General features: G+C 43.4%; 1 protein-coding gene across 6 annotated transcripts in view; it reads right to left on the bottom strand.

Annotated features, from left to right (window-relative positions):
* sema5ba (sema domain, seven thrombospondin repeats (type 1 and type 1-like), transmembrane domain (TM) and short cytoplasmic domain, (semaphorin) 5Ba) overlaps nt 1-25,112 on the bottom strand; it is a 188,066-nt gene that overhangs the window by 143,431 nt on the left and 19,523 nt on the right. For 4 of the 6 annotated variants that reach the window (XR_005050753.1, XM_021597455.2, XM_021597461.2 and 1 more), the window contains exon 2: nt 11,615-11,688. The exons of 1 other annotated variant lie outside the window; for it this stretch is intronic. The gene's annotated coding sequence lies outside the window, so the exon portion shown is untranslated. Of the gene's footprint in view, nt 1-11,614; nt 11,689-20,941; nt 21,010-25,112 lie in introns of all 6 variants that reach the window. One more of the 6 variants, XM_036974744.1, reaches the window with a different exon arrangement.

Raw genomic sequence — 25,112 nt, 5'->3', positions numbered from 1 at the left:
AACCACCCCAGTCATAGACTGTTCTCTCTACTACCGCAGGGCAAGTGGTACCGGAGTGTCAAGACTAGGACAAAAAGGCTTCTCAACAGTTTTTACCCCCAAGCCATAAGACTCCTGAACAGATAATCAAATGGCTACCTGGACTATTTGCATTGTGTGCCCCCTCCCAACCCCTCTTTGACACTGCTGCTAGTCTCTGTTTATCATATATGCATAGTCACTTTAACTATAAATTCATGTACATACTACCTCAATTGGCCCGACCAACCAGTGCCCCCGCACATTGGCTAACCGGCCTATCTGCACTGTGTCCCGCCACCCACCACACACATGTTATAGCCTCGCTACTGTATTTAGCCTCACTACTGTTATAGCCTCGCTACTGTATATAGTCCCGCTACTGTTATAGCCTCGCTACTGTTATAGACTCGCTACTGTATATAGCCTCGCTATTGTATATAGCCTCACTACTGTTATAGCCTCGCTACTGTATATAGCCTCTATAACAGTTTATATAAAGGATGTACCGGGGCTGCCTTCCAAGCACTGGTAACTTCCCCAGAGAGGAGAGATACGTTATAAAGGTGATAGATAGGCTCTGCGATGATAGGGGCTACAACCTTAAAGAAGAAAATATCTAAACCCTCTGACCAAGAGCCCTATGAAGGGAATAGGGTGCCATTTAGGACACATCCTAACTCTCCCAATGTACAATCATGTATATTTTTCACTCTCTCAAGCCATTGTAAAGGTTTTAAACTGAGCCCTTTGACCGTTTCATGTTTTCTGACGGCAACATAACCACAGAGAGAGCCCAGCTAATGAGGCTGTCAGTCAGTCGTTCCTGCTGAGGTAAACACAGGGAGACACAAAGAACCACATGGCTCAGTCTGAGAGAGAAAGAGAAAGAGAACGAGAAAGAGAAAGAGAAAGAGAAAGAGAAAGAGAAAGAGAGAGAGATAATCCAAGGCTTTGAATCCTTAGCTAGCCAGTCCCAAACCTCAGAGTAATTAATTTGGTAAGAACGCCAACTTCCAACTTCCTTTACAGATGAAGAGGTCAGACTGTTGTAAGAAACAGGGGACAGAGTGCATTTTTTGAAAGAAGGGGCTTATCTGGAACTACTTTATAGAGAGAGGACATGTTTGATTTCAGGGGAGGGACTTTACACAGAGGGGAATAGTCTCTGAAATTCTATTGGCAGACATGGTTCCTTCCATGTCAATGCCTAATTATATGACTTTGGTGGGGAAAATACAGTGCAGATAATCTTACAGTATTTAAAGTCATTCGACGTGATATTTGTGATCACATATAGATTAAATCATTACATTCATTATATGGGGTGCCTTGAAGAAAAATGGAGCTTTAGATTCCCTGTGACTTGATATCAACCTTAGACCTGAACAAAGCATGCTGCTATAACACACACTAGCTGTGTTCCAACATGAGTACTTGTGTTCTATCTAGAGCGTATAGCAAGTACGGAAGTCAACTGTCATTTTCAAGTGCGATTTCAAACATAAGAATGTCCTCATCCTGGTTATCAGCTGTTTAGGCTTCCAACACACCGACAACGTCATTGCGCAAAATAGGATGCAGCATCATCTGGATATGTATGTAACAAAAGTTCAACATTCACCTTCTGCTACCATTTCTGTCAAGCCATCCAGGCATACAGTTTGATGCATACATTCAATAAATCCAACGTATGCACCACACCGAACGCATTGCAACTGCCTCTGCAACGCAAGGCTGCAAGGCAAACGCAGCATTTCATTGGAAATGAATGGAACTCTGGTGTACCAAAAGGCAATGACGCTGTCGGTGTGTTTGAAGCGTTAGTGATGAACATCTAAACGAACAAAAATCAGCAGCATCAATTGTGAAGACCTGGACAGCTTTTTAATCCTGAATCGGTGAACATGCTAGCCAGCCAATGACAAATTGAGCAAGGGACAGATAGCAACTGATGCGTTCATTTCACTCCATAGCATTGGCTTGGCAGGACAAAACAGTTGTGCCCGATTAAAAACGTAGGAAATGCTGCAAGCTATGTTCTGTTCAATCTAGGCCTGCTAGCCAGCCAAGTTACTTGTGCATTCTTACATGATCAGAGTGGCACCGTGAGAGGCATGGTCATGGGTGTGAGTGAAGGATTCCCAGTGCACCATGGACAGCGGCACTCAGTTCAGCACTGTGGAAGGCTGCACTACCTTCAGCACCAGGCCAGCCGAAGACAGCGCAACAGCTTTGCTCACCCAACACACCTGTGCAGGATTACTAATCAGCACACCTTCAAGGAATTCCCTAATCAACTGACTGGCACAAGAGTGCAGGCTGGACCTCACTCAAGTGGAACAGCGAGGAAGACACAGCCAGAGCGTGCCTGCTCGCCCACTTCAACTGTTGTTCACTCTCCTTCCACAGACTCTGCCAGTGAGGCCACACCGCCACAGGTGGCTGCCATCTTTAAACACCCTCTCGCTTGGCTTGTGGACTAGAGTGCTAGAGACACTAAAAGCTCAAGTAAAAGCGTCTGAAACTTGAACTCTTTTGTTGTGTGTTTACTCATTGCTGCTTGTATAGTCGGGCACACCCCACTCTTCCCGACAATCAGTCAATATGTTCATGCAGTGTCTGTTTACCTAATGTTAGTTAACTTTCTTCTAGTCACTTTCCCCTTCTGTGTTTCACCATTGCATATAAGAACATGTTTTGAATAACGAAATTATCAATTCAATGTCAAACTGACCACTTAAGGCTATGAATGTGCAAAACTGTTTAGAAAACATTGCACATTAACGCGGGTAGTTGTTATTCTCAGCAAATTAAACCAACACTGAAATGTGAACAGTGAGGTTAATTTCTCCCCCCTTGGCCTTATGTTTCTGCTCTGCTCTCCTCAGGTTGAAGCACATCCCACCCCATCATCCAGACAGATGGAAAGAACTTTGGGAATCTCCCATCCACCAGGAATATCACCCTATCCCAGGAGTTTAGTCCGGAGTTTATTCAGCCGTGTGCAACATCACTGTAGAAGTAAATCCACGCGTTAGTCTCTATCATGCAGAATTGTCAACTCATTGGAATATTTGAAGCCCATTCTAAAATACAGACGTGGGGGATTACTGCCCCGTGTACACGTTTTTACTCCTGCACAGCACAAACACCATGTTCAACTATTCATGGTCCACAATTTAGATCACAATTAGTTGAATGAGGTGTTAATGAAGGGCTGGAACAAAAACCTGTAAACTCCTGTCCTGTGTTCTGGTTTTGAGGCTTGGGTATCTGTGGGGTGCAAATCATCTGTCTAATCCCCTGCAAGGAGAAAGGACGACATTCATAATATTACAATGGTATATGCATTTCATTGAATATATATTCCTGTTTGACTTGCAAATATCTCAGTGTTTGTTTTGTATTTAGCTTACATTAGGATGAAGTAGCCTAGGCCTTCTAATCTAGTTGTATTGTATCATATTGCCTATCATTTAGGTGAATATAATATAAGGTGAAAATAAAACCAGGCTATGTTGCACGTCAGTGTCACATAATATGCATAGGTGTTGTAGTTGTATGAAAGTATCACAATGCAAGCCTGCTAATTGGAAATGCAACACCAGCCGTCCTAATGCAATATTAGTTTCACAGTGAAACAACACTATTCTGGCTATTTATCATTCTTAAACAGTAAGCAAATGTAATTATTTTTGTTGCTTCAACCTCTGTACAATGCATGAAAACTTACCTGCAATTTGTGAGTGGAGGACCCCACATAAAATGATTCTGGTCGGTGTCAGCTTAAATCACTAACCAACAGGTACTGAGAAAATCGATTCAGTTACTTGTTTACTAGTTGCTCACGCTGCGACATTGGATACAATGTAAACAGACGTATCTAGCTCGCATAAAAGCTCGCTTTGTTGACGCCTGCTGCGTGATGATGCTGGTTCCTGTTTATGCTAAGAGGTCACGCAGAAGTACATTTCAGTGTAACAGATTTTTAGCGCTCTCCGTTCTTCCATGCTACACTGTAGACGTTCTTGGAAGATCACCTTTGAAAGAACGGGAGAACACAGAACAAAAGTGCGCATTTTGGAACACTGCCACTAGCATGTTTCTGAAGTCTGTCAGAAGTTCCCGAAAAGTATTAGACATCTCTGTGCAATCATGGGCAAGAGAAGAAGAGAGGATAGGAGGAGGAGGGTGGCACCTCATATCCTTCCATCTCTGCATCTTTCACCACTGTCCACCTCACTTTTCAAGTCTCCTTGAAGCTTCACAGGATGGGCACATACAGTGCTATTGCAACAGCAGCATCATAAATATATACAGTGAGCTCCAAAAGCATCGGGACAGTGGCACTTTGCTGTTGTTTTGGCTCTGTACTCCAGCACTTTGGACTTGAAATGATACAATGACTATGTTAAAGTGGGGACTGGCAGCTTTTCAGCCACATTACAGCACTTTTTGTACATGTTGTAGTTCCCCCATTTTAGGAGATCAAAAGTATTGGGAGAAATTCACTTAACATGTGATTTAAAAGTAGTACAAAGTTTAGTATTTGGGCCCATATTCCTAGCATGCATTGATTACATCAAGCTTGTGACTCTACAAACTTGTTGGAAGCATTTACTGTTTGTTTTTCACTTGTGTTTAAAAAAAGAAAAGTTAAATTGTTAATGGTAAATAATGTGTTTCTAAACACTTCTACATTCATGTGGATGCTACCATGATTATCCTGATTGAATCGTGAATAATGATAAGTGAGAAATATCATACCCCCTCAAGAATGAAAACCTCCCTTGTACTTATAATAGAGGTTAGCATGTCTTGGGGGTATGTTATTTGTGCGTCTAACCGTAAAGGACTATCCGTAGTCATGGTAGTCTTCACATTAATGTTAGATATGCTTAGTCACTGTCCAAATAGTTTGGAGCTCACTGTATGTCTACTTGGACGTGAGATATAAGATGTCCATACAGGCTCTCTCAAGTCATCTATCTTAAAGGTAGTTGAGTTGAGCCTCACTATGACCCACTATGGTGTTTACTTTCTGCATCTACGTCATATCGCTGAGTCTACCTTTAAAGACGATTCATTTATGATTGTCAACACTCACTCAATGTTAATCTCTTCAGATTTTGGGAGCATTGATAATATATTATTTTCATCTAAGGACCTTGACAGAAAGCGCTTCAACAAAGATGCATTATGTTCCTAATACATACTTGAAATGGAAATAGAAAAGAAAGAAATGGGGTTGATGGGTTTTTCAAGTAGCACTAATCAAACCTATTGTTCTTAAAGTGTGAAAAGGATGTGACGGAACAGCGACTGGTTTAGTTTATTGTGTTCTAAGTAAAAAAAATCTCATTTTATTTTCAGTCTTGATGTATTTCGCTCCATATTTGATAAGAAGGGATTTCTAATAATGATTCTATCATTAGGTTATTTAACTCAAAATGAAAGTTATTTGTTCTCTCTCTCAGACCAACTAGAGGATGAAGAGAGACAGAGTGAGAGAGACAGAGTGAGAGAGAGAGCCAGCGAGAGAGAGAGAGAAGAGAAAGTGAAAGAGAAAAAAGGAGCTCCATAACACAGACCCTCTGGCTCCTCTCCAAGACGAGGTGCACTGTGTGTATACTGCTACATGAGAGGCTGAGAGGCCAGCTCTATAATTCCTGAATGATTAAGCAGAAACACAGGATTATAGGAGTAATTGACAACTGGCTGGGCTGAGGGTTTGGTGCTTTGTTGTTCCATTTCCCACAATTTTCATGGATCTGGAGGAACCCAAAAGACTGAGAGAGAGAGAGAGAGAGAGAGAGAGAGAGAGAGAGATAGAGAGAGAGAGAGAGAGAGCAGCCTTGCACTCAGGTCTAGATTTGAGTTTAAGTTCAGACAAAGCCTCTGAAGTCATGTGACCAGACCTGTTGGAGCATCATGTCTGTGAATGTGCAATGCTGTTAGATGATCTGGAGGATTGTATTCAGAGTTCATGTCAACCATTCTGAGACAATCACACGCCTCCTTCCAAAGATCAAGTCATAATTGCACATTATCGACTTCTAACCACATTGGTGGGAAATAATTGTTGATAAATGGACAAGACAGCACTAAAGAATCGTTACCATTCCATTGTATTCTAAAAAGACTGTAGAGAATTGAAATAAAGTCATGTTCACATGACAATAATGTCTATACTGCGAGTAAAGGTGATTATATGGTGTTCTCTATAGAGCACACAGATTACAATCATTATCCAAAACACAAGTCCTGCTCTGTTCTTTCTCATTCTCTTCTCAGGATGTCCAATCATCTTTCTCTCAGATTCAACCATCTGTTTACTTACTATGACTGTGATATGTGGTTGTCCCACCAAGCTATCCTAAGATGAATGAATGAACAAACAGTAAGTCGCTCTGTGACTAAAATGTAAATGTAAATGTACTTTCAATTGAAAGTGGAAAAAATACTGTTTGACAGATTCACAGACACACAAAGTAACCTGTATACAGGCATTTACTGCCAATTAATCACACACACAAACAGTTGAAGTCGGAAGTTTACATACATTTAGGTTGGAGTCATTAAAACTTGTTTTCAACCACTCCACAAATGTCTTGTAAACAAACTATAGTTTTGGCAAGTCGGTTAGGACATCTGCTTTGTGCATGACACAAGTAATTGTTCCAACAATTCTTTACAGGCAGATTATTTCACTTATAATTCACTGTGTCACAATTCCAGTTGGTCAGAAATGTACATACACTAAGTTGACTGTGCCCTTAAACAGCTTCGAAAATTCCAGAAAATAATGTTATGGCTTTAGAAGCTTCTGATAGGCTAATTGACATCGTTTGAGTCAATTGGAGGTGTACCTGTGGATGTATTTCAAGGCCTACCTTCAGACTCAGTGCCTCTTTGCTTGACATCATGGGAAAATCAAAAGAAATAAGCCAAGATCTCAGAAAAATAAATTGTAGACCTTCACAAGTCTGGTTCATCCTTGGAAGCAATTTCCAAACACCTGAAGGTACCACATTCATCTGTGCAATCGATAGTACGCAAGTATGAACACCATAGGAACACGCAGCCATCATACCGCTCAGGAAGGATTCATACCGCATTCTGTCTCCTAGAGGTGAACGTACTTTGGTGCGAAAAATGCAAATAAATCCCAGAACAACAGCAAAGGACCTTGTGAAGATGCTGGAGGAAACAGGTGAAAAAGTATCTATATCTGAAGTAAAACAAGTCCTATATCGACATAACCTTAAAGGACGCTCAGCAAGGAAGAAGCCACTGCTCCAAAACCACCATAAAAAAGACAGACTACGTTTTGCAACTTTACATGGAGACAAAGATTGTACTTTTTTGAGAAATGTCCTCTGGTCTGATGAAACAAAAATAGAACTGTTTGGCCATAATGACTATCGTTATGTTTGGAGGAAAAAGGGGAGGCTTGCAAGCCAAAGAGCATTATGTGGATATATTGAAGCAACATCTCAAGACATCAATCAGGAAGTTAAAGCTTGGTCACAAACGGGTCTTCCAAATGGACAATGACCCCAAGCATACTTCCAAAGTTGTGGCAAAATGGCTTAAGGACAACAAAGTCAAGGTATTGGAGTGGCCATCACAAAGCCCTGACCTTAATCCTATAGAAAATGTGTGGGCAGAACTGAAAAAGCGTGTGCGAGCAAGGAGGCCTACAAACCTGACTCAGTTACACCAGCTCTGTCAGGAGGAAGGGGCCAAAATTCACCCAACTTATTGTGGGAAACTTGTGTGAAGGCTACCCAAATCGTTTGACCCAAGTTAAACACTTTAAAGGCAATGCTACCAAATACTAATTGAGTGTATGTAAACTTCTGACCCACTGGGAATGTGATGAAAAAAAAAAAAGCTGAAATAAATCATTCTCTCTACTATTATTCTGACATTTCACATTCTTAAAATAATGTGGTGATCCTAACTGACCTAAGACAGGGAATCTTTACTAGGATTAAATGTCAGGAATTGTGAAAAATGTATTTAGCTAAGGTGTATGTAAACTTCTGACTTCAACTGTACCAATAAACATTTACACACAGACAAAAACCATTGCATTATTCATCACCCATTTGATTCCACTTCCAGCAGTTATCCTCACTGTCAGCTTAAGACACCAGCCCAAACATCGCAATCGGTCCAATATGGAATAACTCTCACAAGAGTACTATAGAGAGAATGTCCAAGCTGATTCATATGTTTTCATAGCCTTTACCATCCTACAGTAATGGTACTGCTGAGGCTGAGGACAGCACAGCTAATCATTAGCCAGTTAGCTACTGCTCTGTTCTGGCTGCTGATCCAGGGCCAGGGAGGATGATAAAGATCCAGAGGACAAGAGGACCAGGGGAGCTGCCAACTTAATGACCCAGAGAGAGGAGCTGATTTACGGGCTCTGTGGCCCCATCGTGGCCCATAGACAAAAGCCCTCCCTCTATTCTCATTTACTGCTGGGGAGAGACGTAGTTCATAAAGAAGAAAACAATGTTAGAAGAGTGATGAAATGTTCCTCTGAGAAAACCAAGACGCTCTGCATCACCTCCTGATCGTACATCCTCCAGGCCCATACACAACTCTAAATAGACAGTACTGTGTGATCAGTTTTTTTTGGTATCTTCATCAGAATCTCGTAAGTGGTTGCATATTGTGTATGCAATACAAGGCTCAAAATCAGGCAAAGAACACAATAAATCATTGATTGATAGAGTCATTTGATCCTGCAAGTCTTCGGCAATGTCTGAAATTCTGAATTCTGAGTGGATGAAAGGGGACAAACACTATACCCCATGAGGACTATAAGCACTTCATCAAAGTATAGAAAGTAGATAGATCGGAACCTGTCTAATCACTTTAAACCCAGGTGAGTGGTCACATGGTCTACATCCAAACCTACACTGTTCAAAGACATCCACAAAAAAATCCTCACCTCTATCATAACTCACATGGCCTGGAAACTCCTTGGGTATGGATGGATGAAGCTATGGCAGCGTCTGGGGTGGCTAGATGCAGCTATGGAAGCCACTGGGGGTGCTAGATGAAGCTATGGAAGCCACTGGGGTGGCTAGATGCAGCAATGGAAGCCACTAGGGTGACTAGATGAAGCTATGGAAGCCACTGGGGTGGCTAGATGCAGCTATGGAAGCCACTGGGGGTGCTAGATGAAGCTATGGAAGCCACTGGGGGTGCTAGATGAAGCTATGGAAGCCACTGGGGTGGCTAGATGAAGCTATGGAAGCCACTGGGGGTGATAGATGAAGCTATGGAAGCCACTGGGGTGGCTAGATGCAGCAATGGAAGCCACTGGGGTGGCTAGATGAAGCTATGGAAGCCACTGGGGTGACTAGATGAAGCTATGGAAGCCACTGGGGTGGCTAGATGAAGCTATGGAAGCCACTGGGGTGACTAGATGAAGCTATGGAAGCCACTGGGGTGGCTAGATGAAGCTATGGAAGCCACTGGGGTGGCTAGATGCAGCAATGGAAGCCACTAGGGTGACTAGATGAAGCTATGGAAGCCACTGGGGTGACTAGATGCAGCGATGGAAGCCACTGGGGTGGCTAGATGAAGCTATGGAAGTCACTGGGGTGGCTAGATGCAGCGAAACTCATGGTTGTGTAAGTACAGAACCAATGCTCATCGTTGGTAAGACTCTCTTCGATCCTTCGTCTTGTGTGAATGGCTCCTCTGTGTGATCGGCAAAGGTTCTGCCAGCGGCCCTCTCTCTGTCCCCTGAATGGACAGCGCTAGGCCACATTTTTAAGGCACACTAACGTACCATAGCTGACCGACAAAGTCGATGTGGTAATTTACCAGGGAGAATGATGCTCCCTTTAAATCGCCTGAAGGGCAATAACTGACAGAGCCTTTAAGACTGGGGGCGCCTCCAAAATGGCATCCTATTTCCTATATAGTACACATAGGGCTCTGATCAAAAGTCGTGCACTATAAAGAGAATTGGGTGCCATTTGGGATGTAGCCCTAGACTACAGTTGAGATGAGCCCTTAAACTGGGTTTTCTTTCCCTCCATCATCTCTATATTCTCCCTCCATCCCTCCATCCCTCCATTTACACTTGAAAAGCGGCTCGTTGTCATCCTGAACCAAATATCAGCAAACAACAGGGAGGGGGGGACGACGACACAAGTTAACACGGCCCGCGCTTCACAGGCTTCAGATAGTCCACATAGATCCAGGAGAAAGGAAGACAAAGGAGGACAACAAAAACAACAAACAGAAAGGAGCTTCTTCACAGGCTTTTACACAAGGCCTAAACAGGACGGGGCATTTCTGGTCCACTGACAGGGTTTGCGGAGACATTTGGGGCACAAAACGAATCAAGCTGGGCAAGTCAGAGCAACGAAGGAGAAGGAAATTAGAAAGCGCAATAGAAGCTAGTGCCAGCCAACTAGGCTCTTCAATAGGGTCGACTTTCTACAGAGTTGGCCCATGCGCCTTATCATGACAACTGGGTGAGGAAGTTGGAGAGTTGGCGTCTGAAACTTTAGGTGCTCAATGAGCTCAAATCTTTACTGGCCGGGCGGGCATTCTTTCTCCACTCAAAGGAAGCACACCCTCTGGTACTGGAAAAACATCCATTCCTCAATCCTCACCTTACAGAGACAACTATCTCAATAAAACACTTTTAGAAGATAAATAACTGATAGCTGCATACAGTACACTTAGCTATTACATAAATCAATTACATAAACTTCCACATTCTTGGAGAGGAGCAGAGAAGAGAGGAGATTTCAAAGGCAGTTTTTTTTAAACACATCACCTCTGAGCTTTGATTCTTTGATTAGCCCACATAGAGCCAATTAGATGAAGCCGAGTTCCTGGTGGACTTCCGCCTGCCGCCAAACACTCATTGTGGGACGGAGGAGAGAAGAGAGGAGAGAGGAGCTGTGGGCGAGAGAACTTCACCATTAACAGGCTGGATTTAATAACCGGTTTCACCCTTCCTCTCTCCATCTCTCCATCACCACCACGCTCCTCTTTTCAAAACGGTCCTTTCTGAGTTAGAATAAAGGGATTTTACATAAAAGGCTCCCTGCCTCAGGCACTTTACTACATGGGCTGTAGAGAAGAAGGGGAGGGAAAAGAGAGAGAGAGAGAAGGAATGATAGATGACTTTGAGCTTCCTACGTTTGGTCTCCACTGGGTCCAACGATCTCAGAGGTATGGGACAAGGGGACGTGTGGGACGCAGTCGGAAACTAAACACTGTCCAACCTAATATCTAATATACACACGTACCAAACAAAACCAATATCAATCCCAACCTGAAAACTTCTACAAAAGCGTAACAAAAAGTAATGTGTAGGCTAGAGTTTGAAAGGACTTTGTCTAATGAACCCTATACTGTAGAAAATACATGATCAGTTTGACGAGGGTAGAAAACAGACATAAAGGACATTCACTGCTTCCTATCAGAATAATAAAGTAGGAAGATATGCCTTTAAGCCAAAGATACATTTCCATTTTAACCCCAAAATGGACAATCACGTTTTGAACTAGATTCAATTGTACAAGAAGCGAAGCATAGTACTCACCAGCTAGTCATCACTGGCACATGGTCCTGTGGCTACAGGGATGGGTTGAGAGGGCTGTTCTATCTTTTAGAAACCTATTTCAGAGAGAGAGAGAAAGAGAGAGAGAGAGAGAGAGAGAGAGAGAGAGAGAGAGCGAGAGAGAGAGAGAGGGAGAGAGAAGAGAAGAAAGGAGAGGAGAGGAGAGGAGAGAGAGAGAGAGAGAGATAGAAGAGAGGAGAGAAGAGAGAGAGAGAAGAGAGGAGAGAAGAGAGGAGAGGAGAGAGAGAGAGAAGAGAGGAGAGAGAGAGAGAAAGAAATAGAAGGGGGAGGGGTGAGTCTTTCAATTCACACTAGTCATTCGCCTCATTCCCACAAGTAGTGTGCAGTGCCACAAAGAACCACTCACACTCTTGTAAACAAACCGCCAAACCGTCAATGGTGGAGAGAGGGCGGACCTGGAATGGCATTTAAACTGGAGTTTATTAGGCTTTATGGGCTCTGGGGGGGCTGTGGGGGGCGGGGGGTGAGATGGAACTGGGAAAAGGTGGATCTCCACCCCAACTAAATCTCCCCAACAAGTCCATTACGGTTCAAATGTTAAACCACGCACTGTAGGCTATAATTTAAAGCCTAATTTACTGTAACTTAATTTAAAGACTTCATGAATATATATCTGCCCAAGATCTATACGCTCCAGACAGTTCAATCAAACTAACAGGTTAATATACTTTACAGTTACCATTTGGGCTTTAGGCTTCTGATCAGCAAATTGGATCATAATAGTGTTCTGCGGTTTCTACAGCAACCGCTGTGTTAGGCTTAGACACCCTAGACTCTGGACGTGTATCAGCGAATGCCACTAAGCCAGCACATACCATTTTTGAGAAAGTTCCCGTAACTAGTTCCCGTAACTAGTGCGGAGCCTTGACGATTGGAGATAAACTGCAGATTGATGCCTGCTTCTCTGCAAGTTCTGATTACTTAGTTCTAATATCCTTATTAGGGAGCAAACACAAAAACAGGTGGACCAATGCAAATAGGAATGTCTGGATGATTTGCTATGGACACAGACCCTGAATTTGGATCTAGGCAGCACCACTACAGACAGACAGTAGCAGGAATGTTATGGCTGCACAAAGCAAGCACCCACATCCTAGTGTCAACATGGCCTAATGCTCTCTCTCTCTTTCACCAAATCAAGAGGTCAGAGAATTCTCACAAATACAAAGAGTAACAGGGTTATAGCTTTAACATTGGTTATGTCTAAACTATTCTCTTCGGCCACTTTAAAAGGTTTCCTCTTCCTTGCTTTCCTTCTAACGCTCTTGCTCACTCTCTCAATTATGCACGCACACACAGACACACAGAGAGACAGACTGAGACAAACTCTTAGACAAACATGCACAGCATGTCTAGAAACAAATAAATATTTGTGAGATTGACTAGAATGCTAATGGTAAACTGTTAAGAGAAGTGTGCTGATTCACCTCGTTCTTATTCCCACCTCCCACCTCTGAAACAACGGCTCACAGCGGGACAGGACATCCAACCATTCATCCAGAACCAGAGTGATGGAGAGGAGTGGCTGTGGTGGGATGCCACTTAAAATCCCAATTAAAATCACAGCATGCTAAACAAGTGGTGTAAATCACAGCACCAGAGGCTCCACTTTGGTCTTAATTGGAGCCATTTCCATGTTCTGTCCCCTGGTGGGAGCCAGGTGCCACTGTACCCTGCACGATTACAATGCTCACACACTGTAACACGGTGTAGCAGGAATGCACTAGACTCAATGGGGAATCAAGGCAATGTGAATGAAATGCTTATTTAGTGGTTGTAAAGGAGCACAGCACGATGATGAACGATCTGACAAGTTGTAGGTTGGATTTTCCTCATCGTCTTTATTAAAATGGTCTGGGACTCATAGACAAACGTAACTCATGGTCTTAATAGAGAAGACATTTTACTCACAGCCATCCGGACTGCCCTCAGACTTGACTTCTTTACTTGGACAGGGAGCCGGTGCATCAAGATTATATCAAGGTTAATGGATATGAAAGTCTGAGGAAAGTACCGGCATACGTCAGACCAATTCATTTGACCTCTTCACTGCTGAGTCAGTCTGACTGACTCAAGGCATTATCAATCCACACACATTCCATTAGGCCTCCTCAGATCTGCCTCGAACACCATCCAACAGCACCACGGCCCCATCGGTACCCACAGCCTCCCAAACTGATGAAGGAGGAGAGGTGCGGCAGTCAGTGCAGGACTTAATTAAGATTAGAGGAGGACAGAGACAGAGCTGCAGTTAGCCTGCCTGGGCTGTGCCAGCTGGGCACAGGGTTTAAAAGTTTTAGAGTTCTCCCTGAATACCTGCCTGGAGGTCACAGTCTCTTTAGAGAAGCTGGAGAGCGGGAAAGATAGATAGATGGATGGCTGGAGGGTGGGAGTGAAGGAAATAGGGAAGGAGGAAGAGAGAAATAAAAATAGAGGAAGAGAGAGAGAGAGCAGAGATAGAGAAAGAGAGAGAGAGCAGAGAAGGAGAAAGAGAGAGATAGTAGAGAGGGAGAAAGAGAGAGAAAGAGCAGAGGGAGAAAGAGAGAGAGAACAGAGAGGGAGAAACAGAGAGAGAGCAGAGAGGGAGAAAGAGAGAGAGAGCAGAGAGGGAGAAAGAGAGAGAGAGCAGAGAAAGAGAAAGAGAGAGAGAGCAGAGGGAGAAAGAGAGAGAGCAGAGAGGGAGAAAGAGAGAGAGAGCAGAGAGGGAGAACGAGAGAGAAAGAGCAGAGGGAGAAAGAGAGAGAGAGCAGAGAGGGAGAAAGAGAGAGAGAGCAGAGAGGGAGAAAGAGAGAGAGAGCAGAGAGGGAGAAAGAGAGAGAGAGAGCAGAGAGGGAGAAAGAGAGAGAGAGCAGAGAGGGAGAAAGAGAGAGAGAGCAGAGAGGGAGAAAGAGAGAGAGAGCAGAGAGGGAGAACGAGAGAGGGAGAAAGTGCAAAGCTAAATTCAGGGAGCTAGGATAGAGAGAGAGAGTGTGCCAAAAAAAAGTGACAGCGTAAAATAGAGGGATAGTAATTAGGAAGTAGATAATAAGACTGGTCCGGAAGGCTGAGAGCTGGGAGCTCAGAACGATGTGAGATGAGATGAGATGAGATGACCGCATCAGAGGGCCACGCTCAATAAATCCATTAACACACAGAGAGACGCTGCTTTAAAAAGGTCAGCCTGACAGAGCTAGACAGCATCTGCGTCCCAAATGACACCCTAGTCCCTACATAGTGAATTTGAATTGGGACGCAGCTAGCGTCTTAGCTTCCACACCTGAAACCATGGTATCACGCTGACAGGGGAAGATCTGCATTACCCTATTCTTCTATTCTCCCTCCGTGGTCTGTCCCTATAAAACGGGGTCCTATATCTCAGACAGTCGCCTGCCTGTGTTGGCAGAGGAACGTAGTTTCCAGCCCAGTTTCAGATGTCTCTAGCCCTTCATCAAAGCCCTTGACAGCAGTGTGCTCTAGCTAGTTAACCACCACTGAAACCAACGGTCACATCTTGACAGAACCATGGAAATGAGGGCTCTCTATCTTTCTCTTTTCCCCCTCTCCCTTTCTCTCTCGCTCTGTCTCCTTCTCTCTTGAGCTCACAGGCGCTAAAAGATAGGAGCTCAATTATAAACTTGTGTAAACTTGTGTAACCACAGTCACTAGTGAATGAGTGTGTGAGAGAGCGTTGACAACAAGTCTGAGCTTGTGGATACAGAGAGAGCCGTGTTCAGACTGGCTAAGTAAAACCCCCTAGGGCCTTGTGTGTTTCTGTTTCTCCACTTGAGTGTGTGTTACTGGGCTGGAGACTGGAGCACACACACACAGGAGACTGAAGTGGCACTCTGTAGTAATTAAATAGCGAAGCCATTAGAGCACCCTGAGGTATTAGCATCAGCCATGACAGCCTCAGTCTGCAGCTACACACACACAGCCAGCTCTAAAAGCCAACCAGCCAATCCACAACTGCTTCCAGATAAACAAAATCAAATTCATTCCAATGTCTCCTATCTGGATCATCACAGACACTTGGATTATACAGTAGGATTAAAGCTTTACTTTTTTTTAAAGTTGGGAGAAAAGCACTACTACTTTCCTGTGAAAGGCCAATCCTTGAGGTAATGAAGGTAAGAGTCTCTCAGACAGACAGTGTCTCTCAAACAGACAGAGTCTCTCAGACAGACAGAGTCTCTCAGACACATAGTCTCTCAGACACAGTCTCCCAGACACACAGTGTCTCAGACAGACAGAGTCTCTCAGACACATAGTCTCTCAGACACATAGTCTCTCAGACACATAGTCTCTCAGACACACAGAGTCTCTCAGACAAACAGTGTCTCTCAGACAGACAGAGTCTCTCAGACACATAGTCTCTCAGACACATAGTCTCTCAGACACAAAGTCTCTCAGACACACAGAGTCTCTCAGACAAACAGTGTCTCAGACAGACAGAGTCTCTCAGACACATAGTCTCTCAGACACATAGTCTCTCAGACACACAGAGTCTCTCAGACAAACAGTGTCTCTCAGACAGACATAGTCTCTCAGACACACAGTCTCTCAGACACACAGAGTCTCTCAGACAGACAATGGAGAGTTGATACACCAATGGACTTGGGGTCAGGGTAACCTTGACACAGATCAAACCCCACAAACTGACAGAATTTTTTATTTCGATTTGTTTTATTTCACCTTTATTTAACCAGGTAGGCTAGTTGAGAACAAGTTCTCATTTACAACTGCGACCTGGCCAAGATAAGGCAAAGCAGTGCGACACAAGCAACAACACAGAGTTAAACATGGAATAAACAAACATACAGTCAATAATACAATAGAGAACGTCTATATACAGTGTGTGCAAATGAGGTAGGATAAGGGGAGGGCGAGGCAATAAATAGGCCATAGTGGCGAAATTATTACAGTATGGCAAATTAAACACTGGGGTGATAGATGTGCAGAAGATGAGTGTGCAAGTAGCGATACTGGGTTGCAAAGGAGCTAAATAAATAAAATAAATCACATAGAAATCACATATGTTATGTAGTAATTCAATCTCCATTATGATTTTTCCATCTGTCTATCCATTTTACCATCTCCTCTCTGCCCCTCATAGCTGAAACCCCCTAACAAGAGAGGCTTCCAATACCTAATACCAACATTTATTTTTCCATTCCCGCAGGCTTCCAACAGACCTGAATCAGGCACACAACTCTGACATAGAAACATGTTTGATATGCTGCAGACCCAGTATAGCATCAGAATGTTTCATGTTTGCAATTTTTCTCCCAGCTAGTTACTCCAGGCTGCATTGTCTGAGGCATGCAGGGAACTGAGGCGAGGCCCAGAACAAAACAGTGCCTCTGGGATAAAGAAGAGGCACGATGCAGTGCGGAGGTGGGACATTGATCCAGGAGAGACCACCTGGAGGGGGGAACCAGGCACCACTCCAGTCAGCCCTGTTCTGTTCTCCCTACCACTGCTGGCCTGGAAACAGCCATAGCTGGAGTGGAGGGGGAGCGTCACTAATTATGACCCCGACTGGGGGTGTAATAAGGCCCCAGTGCCTGGGAGAGAGAGTGGGTGGAAAGGAGAAGAGGACGCAGTGCGGCACACAGTACCTCACTATAGGGGAATTCAGAACAGATGAAACACATCTCGTAGTGGAAGCCGAGTCTGCAGATAACTTGCAATGAATATGCAAAGCTAGGGCTGTGACGGTCATGGAATTTTGGATGACGGTTATTTGTCAGCCAATTGACCGCGGTCACTGTTATAATTATTTGAATAGCAAATTCTTTTTTTTATATACCCTACCGTTCAAAAGTTTGGGGTCACTTAGAAAGTTCCTTGTTTTTTAAAGAAAAGCACATTTTTTTGTCCGTTAAAATAACATCAAATTGATCAGAAATACAGTGTTGACATTGTTAATGTTGTAAATGACTATTGTAGCTGGAAACTGAAAGCTGATTTTTAATGGAATATCTACATAGGCATACAGAGGCCCATTATCAGCAACCATCACTCCTGTTTTCCAATGGACCATTGTGTTAGCTAATCCAAGTTTATAATTTTGAAAGGCTAATTGACCATTAGAAAACCCTTTTGCAATTATGTTAGCACAGCTGAAAACTGCTATTCTGATTAAAGAAGCAATAAAACTGGCCTTCTTTAGTCTAGTTGAGTATCTGGAGCATCAGCATTTGTGGGTTCGATTGCTTTTTATTTAAACTGAACACTACAACAAAATAACAAAGAGAATAACCGAAACTGAAACAGTCCTGTCAGGTGCAGAAAACACTAAACAGAAAATAACTACCCACAAAACACATGTGGGAAAAAGCTACCTAAGTATGGTTCCCAATCAGAGACAATGATAGTCAGCTGTCCCTGATTGAGAAACATACCCGGCCAAAACAAAGAAATACAAAACAAAGAAAAAGGAACATAGAGTGCCCACCCAAACCACACCAAACCAAAATAGAGACATAAAAAGCTCTAAGGTCAGGGCGTGACATACCCGCAAAACACCAGTCTCAACGTCAACAGTGAAGAGGCGACTCGGGGATGCTGGCCTTCTAGGCAGAGTTGCAAAGAAAAAGCCATATCTCAGACTGGCCAATAAAAATAAAAGATTAAGATGGGCAAAAGAACACAGATACTGGACAGAGGAACTCCCGGAGTCGCCTCTTCACTGTTGACATTGAGACTGGTGTTTTGAGGGTACTATTTAATGAAGCTGCCAGTTGAGGACTTGTGAGGCGTCTGTTTAGCCCTATGCAGACCTAAGACAGTTGTGCTAACTGACAGACCAAGAAGAAAGCATGTCACTCAGTTGACTTCAGATTGGCTACATAAGCCTAAGACGAAGTTCTCTCCATGCACAGAACATGGTGCTGACCTGACCCAACATCCATTTTGGCCACAGTTTGATCTGGTCTGTTTGACGTGACCTCTCACCATTAATGTGTTAGGAGCTCAATCCATGCCATGCCACACACTGACCCCTAAGCTATCTGATGTCTGATGTGCTTATTGCCCTCCCATATTCATAAAGCATCTCAGAGTAGGAGTGTTGATCTAGGATCAGTGTTGCCTTTTAGATTATAATGAATGTGATTATATTGACAGGGGGGACCTGGTCCTAGATCAGCAGTCCTATGAATACGGTCTTAGGCCTCCCTATCGCAGTAGTAGTCCCTCTGCCACTCAGTCATGCCGCTCAGTTGTCTTAAAGACTCATCTGCTTTTGTAGCTGACAGCCAGAAAAGGAGGGAAAATGGGAAGAAGTGAGGCAAAGTTTTATAACATAAAAGGCTTCAAGGAGGCTTCAGTTGGACTCGGCCTGGGCTCAGACGTGAAGGACTGTCTGACTCTGTTTAATAAAAACAAAGCACTCTGGGTAAACTCCACTGGGAAATAGCGAGGGAGGACTTATGTGGCTCAAACAGAGACAAACAGTAGGACAGACCAACAGAGAAGAAATCACACTGATGGGGTGGGACTCAATTCCTTTTCATTTCACAAGCTAGAATTTAAGACTATTCATTATTAACTTGAGGACCATCAAACCATGCAATGCCTTGTGCCATTGCCTTCACCAGTGGACTGCATAGAACATGAAAACACAGGCATTTCAGAAGAGCTTCACCTATCTCTGAATGACTGAAGGAAAAACAAGAGGAATGATTGAATAATGTGATGTTTACTGCCAGAGACTCATCAGTCATACTGTACATGCCTATGCTTAACAACTCTTTAAATTAAAGCACTTAGCAATTAACATTGAATAACCGAGCCAAGAGACAGGTTCAAATGATATGCGACATACTAAAAGAGGCCGTTAATTTAGGTTCAAAGAGATCGTATCCTAAGAAGGAAATAAATAGACAAAGAGCCTGAAAAGTATGTGTGTGTGTGTGTGTGTGTGTGTGTGTGTGTGTGTGTGTGGGTGTGTGTCCGGACATGTGTCTCTGTTCGTGTGTGTGTCCAATTGTCTCAGGCTTTAAAACATTGATAATGGCTGCAGTATAAAATCTCAAACAATATGTCATACTTGGAGACAACTTTATTAGCTTCTCTCCTGATAACAACACTTACTGACTTGACTTGTCCCCTGTGGAGCATAAAACTGACAACACAGAGGGGAAGGTAATATAATAGACCCACACATACATACTATCTGTCTACAACTAAATCATATCATCCCACTGTCTGTTTAAAGACCACAGATGATCAAACACAGACCAGATTAAACTCCCACCACCCTTCGCATGTCCCAAATGGCTCCCTATTTTTAAATATAACTAGGCAAGTAAGTTAAGAACAAACTGTTATTTACAATGACCGCTTACCGGGGAACAGTGGGTTAACTGCCTTGTTCAGGTGCAGATTGGCAGATTTTTACCTTGTCAGCTTGGGGATTCAATCCAGCAACCTTGCGTTTACTGGCCCAACACTCTAACCACTAGGCTACGTGCCACCCCTATTCCCTATATACAGCACTGCTTTTGACCAGGGCCCATATGGTCCATTATATATAGTGCACTATAGGGAATCAGACGCCATTTGGGATCCACCCCTGCTCCAAGCTGCACTTATTGCAATTAATGATGAACCCCATTTAAGTGACTTTCTAAAAACAATAGGCACTACTCCTCTAAAGCATATCCTCTGTCTATGCTGCCCTTCTGGAGTACTGTGTGAGCCTCATAAACTATGTGAAACACTTCAATAATACCATTGAATTGAAGCCACTGAATAAAGCGCCAATCCAATAAGTAAATACCGTCAGAGAGAGACAAATACTCAAAGGCAAAAGGGTGCGTCCTCAGTGCTACACTTTCTTCCCCAATAGACATGACTGCAATTAATGCCATAGTATAAATCCCTTAGCTTAGAGGGAAAACAGTCAGGATGTGTCCTAAATGGGACACTACACTACTACTACACTACACTATATAGGGGACAGGGTTCCAAATGGGACACACCCTTTTGAGACAAACCCTCAGTCTAAATGGAACACAGTTAAAGTAAGACCATGTGGATCAGGAGGATGTAACAAATCACCATGGGACATTCCTTATTAATTACTGCTGTTGGCGAGGATATTCAATAAAACATCAAAAAAATGACCATGCATCAAATAGCACACCATTCGATTAGAAGCACATTTCTATAATAAAAAAATATATGATCATTGAGCTGTTCAACAGAGCTTATGACATCCACAAGACTGAGTGACACCATCGTTTTTCATCAAGGCAAGGTTTGAACGCAATCTTTTCCCCCTATGACAAGTTTTCACTTCACCTGGATTCCAAAGTAGTTGCATCAGGTGTGTAGATCACTGCACACGCCCACCAAAAGTGAATCAACTTCTGGCAGAGGAAGAGAGAGATAGAGGGAAATGGGGACAAGGAAGAGAAGGAGGATAGAAGAGGAGGATGACACAGAAGAGTGGGATCCTTTAGTCAATGTGAGAGTGTCCTGGCAGGTTTCTGTTGCAGTGTCTCTGAGGGCTGAGCAGAGACACTAGATCACTGATGTTGGCACCACCACTCAAGCACGCACGTCACACACACATCACACACACGTCACACGCAGGTTGCAGGCACGCACCCACGTCACACAAGCAGACAAGCGTGGACGCACGGACGCACAAACACATCCCCACAACAGCTGCTGTGTCTCAGTGTCTCCCTCCACAGGGTGGGACAGCATGAGACTCACACAGGAATGTGTGTGTGTGTGTGTGTGTGTGTGTGTGTGTGTGTGTGTGTGTGTGTGTGTGTGTGTGTGTACTGAGTGTTCAAAACATTAGGAACACCTGCTCTTTCAAAGACATAGACGGACCAAGTGAATCCAGGTGAAAGCTGTGATTCCTTATTTATGTCACTTGATAAATCCACTTCAATCAGTGTAGATGAAGGGGAGGAGACAGGTTAGAGAAGGATTTCTAAGCACTGAGACAATTGAAACAAAAGATTTAAGTGCCTTTGTACGGGGCCTGGTAGTAGGTGCCAGGCGCACCGGTTTGAGTGTGTCAAGAATTGCAAAGCTGGGTGTTTCGGCGTATGCTGTCAATGTCTCAATTGAGACCTCACAGGCCCAACACTTGGGGGAAGGAGAGCTAACTGGCACGGAGAACAAATGCAGAGTTTAGACTGCCATACATAAATCTACATCAGCCCAGGAGGAGATCCAATGACATACAATGGTTGACTATCTTCTCAGTGGGGTTGGGGAGTATCTTCAGGACACCCTCTCCACCATGCCCACCACAGTAGGTTTGATCTCAACATCAAACCCTGAGATCGCAGCAGGAGAAGCTGGGTTAAATTGGTCCACCTTTCTGTGGAAGACAGACAGAATAAACTACAGCCTTTAGCTATGATGATGCCAATGAATTAACCAGGAACCGCTTTGGCCATTCTGCTCTGTGAACCTGTTCTAGAGGAGAGGATCACATCACTCATTATAATGGAAACTTCATGCTTACAATTTTATTTATATTTTGTATTTTTTTATGTATGTATTTATTTATTTGTTATTTATTTTCTTTAAATTTGTTAGACTTTTTTTTTTCATGCTTACAATACATACTGTACACATGAACTGTGTGAGAGTGATGAAGAAATGTTGTAAGTAATAGGAAAAGAACGGGAGCGAGATAGATAATCAAACAGTTAGAGTGCCCACATCTCTGACTTGGTACCGACGTCACAATTTTAAAAAATAATTTATTACAAAAAAAACACAAGGAAGGGGTAACATTAAAATATTAGAACATGAAGGACAAACAATACAGCATCAAGACACTATCAAACATGTATCAGTCTTTCCGCAGCAGAGCCATCCTTATGTGTGAGGGTGCGTGTGCATGATAGTGATATAAAATATATGTCATAGTTTCCTTTTTCATGATCGTAACCTTGTTAAACCCGAACCCTCCAAGATCCCCCCATAGTTCCCCAATAGCTGTCCCTCAACCATTTGAGACCCCTCCCACAGCTCCCCCCCCCCCCCGAAGAAAAAAACAACAACAATGAATTCCATTCCCCACCCCCAAGAACCCCCCAATCCAATGTACCAACAACCAAGAGAATGAACTAAAGAGAAAAAAGAAAAGGACAGAAGAAAACAGCAAACATCAATGCAAAATATATTTTTTAGACAAATATAACAAATATATTGTTTAAATAAAGGACATCAAGGACAACTAAAATCATAACAGCAATGCCAACTGTATATGTTTGTGTGCATTTCTGGCACTATTACATGTATGTGTGTGTTCTTGTATGTGTTTATTTGAATGAGAGTGTGTATATATGCATGTGTACAAACACCTGCAAGGCATCAGCCTCAGGCAAACCGGCATTAGTTGTAAAAACACTGCCACTTAGTGCCATTCAAATGTACTTTTCTTGTTTTATTTTGACTTTTTTCCCCCCTCTATCTTTTGACCATCATTCTCTCTCTCACACAGCAACTCCACTCCCACTTGTCTCTAATTCCACATCCCAACCCTCAGCATCCCTCAGCCCATCCCATCTATCTCTGCTGGCCACCCACTTCGTGTTTCTACGCAACACATATCTTTCAACTATGCTATGATGTTTAACGTACAATTTCAATCTATCTAATCGAATAGAATCTTCAGACTGCGTGTTGAAGATAAATACTTTTACTAAAAGTATTAGTATATTAGTAATTGACTGACCGGGTCTCTCCATATCTCCTAACAATACTATTTCTAGGGTCAATTTTAGATCAATGCTATGCATTTTCAGCCATTCCTGAATCTGAGACCAGAAACAGGCAATACCAAAATAAATGGTCTATTGATTCTGTATCCTCACAACAAAATCTGCAGAGCTTCAATGACGCCTCTATTGTAAATCTTTCAAAAGGACACAAGGCCATTACACAGTTATTTGAATTGCCTGCCTTGCTCTACCTATTTGATATAGATATAGCACCTCTCAAAGGAGGCAGAGAAAAAAGCTTAACAGCGTAAGACCTACAAAAACTGTCTGTCTGAGTCTTTAACACCCACCTGTTTTACATCTTGTTTACTCCTCTCACAGCAGAAACAGAAGCAGACTCTGTCATTGTCCAAAGCTTAATGAGGCAAAGTCAAAGAGCGGGCTGCCACCATCACCACTGCTTTATAAACTGTTGAGGGTAGCCGGGTGGCTGGGCTCTATGCCAGCAGAGGCACAGCAGGGCGCATCATTGTGTGTGTGTGTGTGTGTGTGTGGGGGGGGGGGGGGGGGGGGGGGGTTGAATCAGAAACTACTATGCATTCCCATGGGAATTATACATGTAATGACTGTAATGACTGACTGTTACAGTGGAGTAACCTGACTTACTGCCAAGACACAGTGTGGTAACCTGACTTACTGCCTTGACACAGTGGAGTAACCTGACTTACTGCCTTGGCACAGTGTGGTAACCTGGCTTACTGCCTTGACACAGTGTGTTAACCTGGTTTACTGCCTTGATACAGCGTGTTAACCTGGTTTACTGCCTTGACACAGTGGGGTAACCTGACTTACTGCCTTGACACAGTGTGTTAACCTGGTTTACTGCCTTGACACAGTGTGTTAACCTGGTTTACTGCCTTGAAATAGTGTGGTAACCTGGCTTACTGCCTTGATACAGTGTGGTAACCTGACTTACTGCCTTGAAATAGTGTGGTAACCTGGTTTACTGCCTTGACACAGTGTGTTAACCTGGCTTACTGCCTTGATACAGTGTGGTAACCTGACTTACTGCCTTGATACAGTGTGGTAACCTGACTTACTGCCTTGATACAGTGTGTTAACCTGGCTTACTGCCTTGATACAGTGGGGTAACCTGACTTACTGCCTTGACACAGTGTGGTAACCTGGTTTACTGCTTTGACACAGTGGGGTAACCTGACTTACTGCCTTGATACAGTGTGGTAACCTGACTTACTGCCTTGATACAGTGTGGTAACCTGACTTACTGCCTTGATACAGTGTGGTAACCTGACTTACTGCCTTGATACAGTGTGGTAACCTGGCTTCAGCCCCACAGTAACTGTCATCCAAACCTCTTCTATGTCTCTCTTTCCCAGAGGACATCATAACTCACTTACAACACGTTGCTGAAATGAGAGAGCAGTGCAGCTGAAAAAGACATACACCAGTGTTGAAATAGTGTAATTACAAGTCCTACCTTTGTCCATCTGCTACCTACCCATCAAACTATCAATCTCTCTATCATTGCACCATCCATCATCCATCCATCCCCCAACACACACACACTACATACGCTCACACACACACATATGCATATTGATGCCACACACACAAACACACTCACACATTGACACACTTTCACATTCGCTGCTGTTACTGTTTATTATATATCCTGATTACCTAGTCACTATTACCCCTACTCACACGTACATACTGTATTACCTCAATTACCTCAACTACCTCCTAGCCCTGCA

This window comes from Oncorhynchus mykiss, chromosome 3 (genome assembly GCF_013265735.2).
Source record: "Oncorhynchus mykiss isolate Arlee chromosome 3, USDA_OmykA_1.1, whole genome shotgun sequence".
In the NCBI taxonomy this organism is placed as follows: domain Eukaryota; kingdom Metazoa; phylum Chordata; class Actinopteri; order Salmoniformes; family Salmonidae; genus Oncorhynchus; species Oncorhynchus mykiss.
This window is presented reverse-complemented; position numbering and strand designations above follow the sequence as displayed.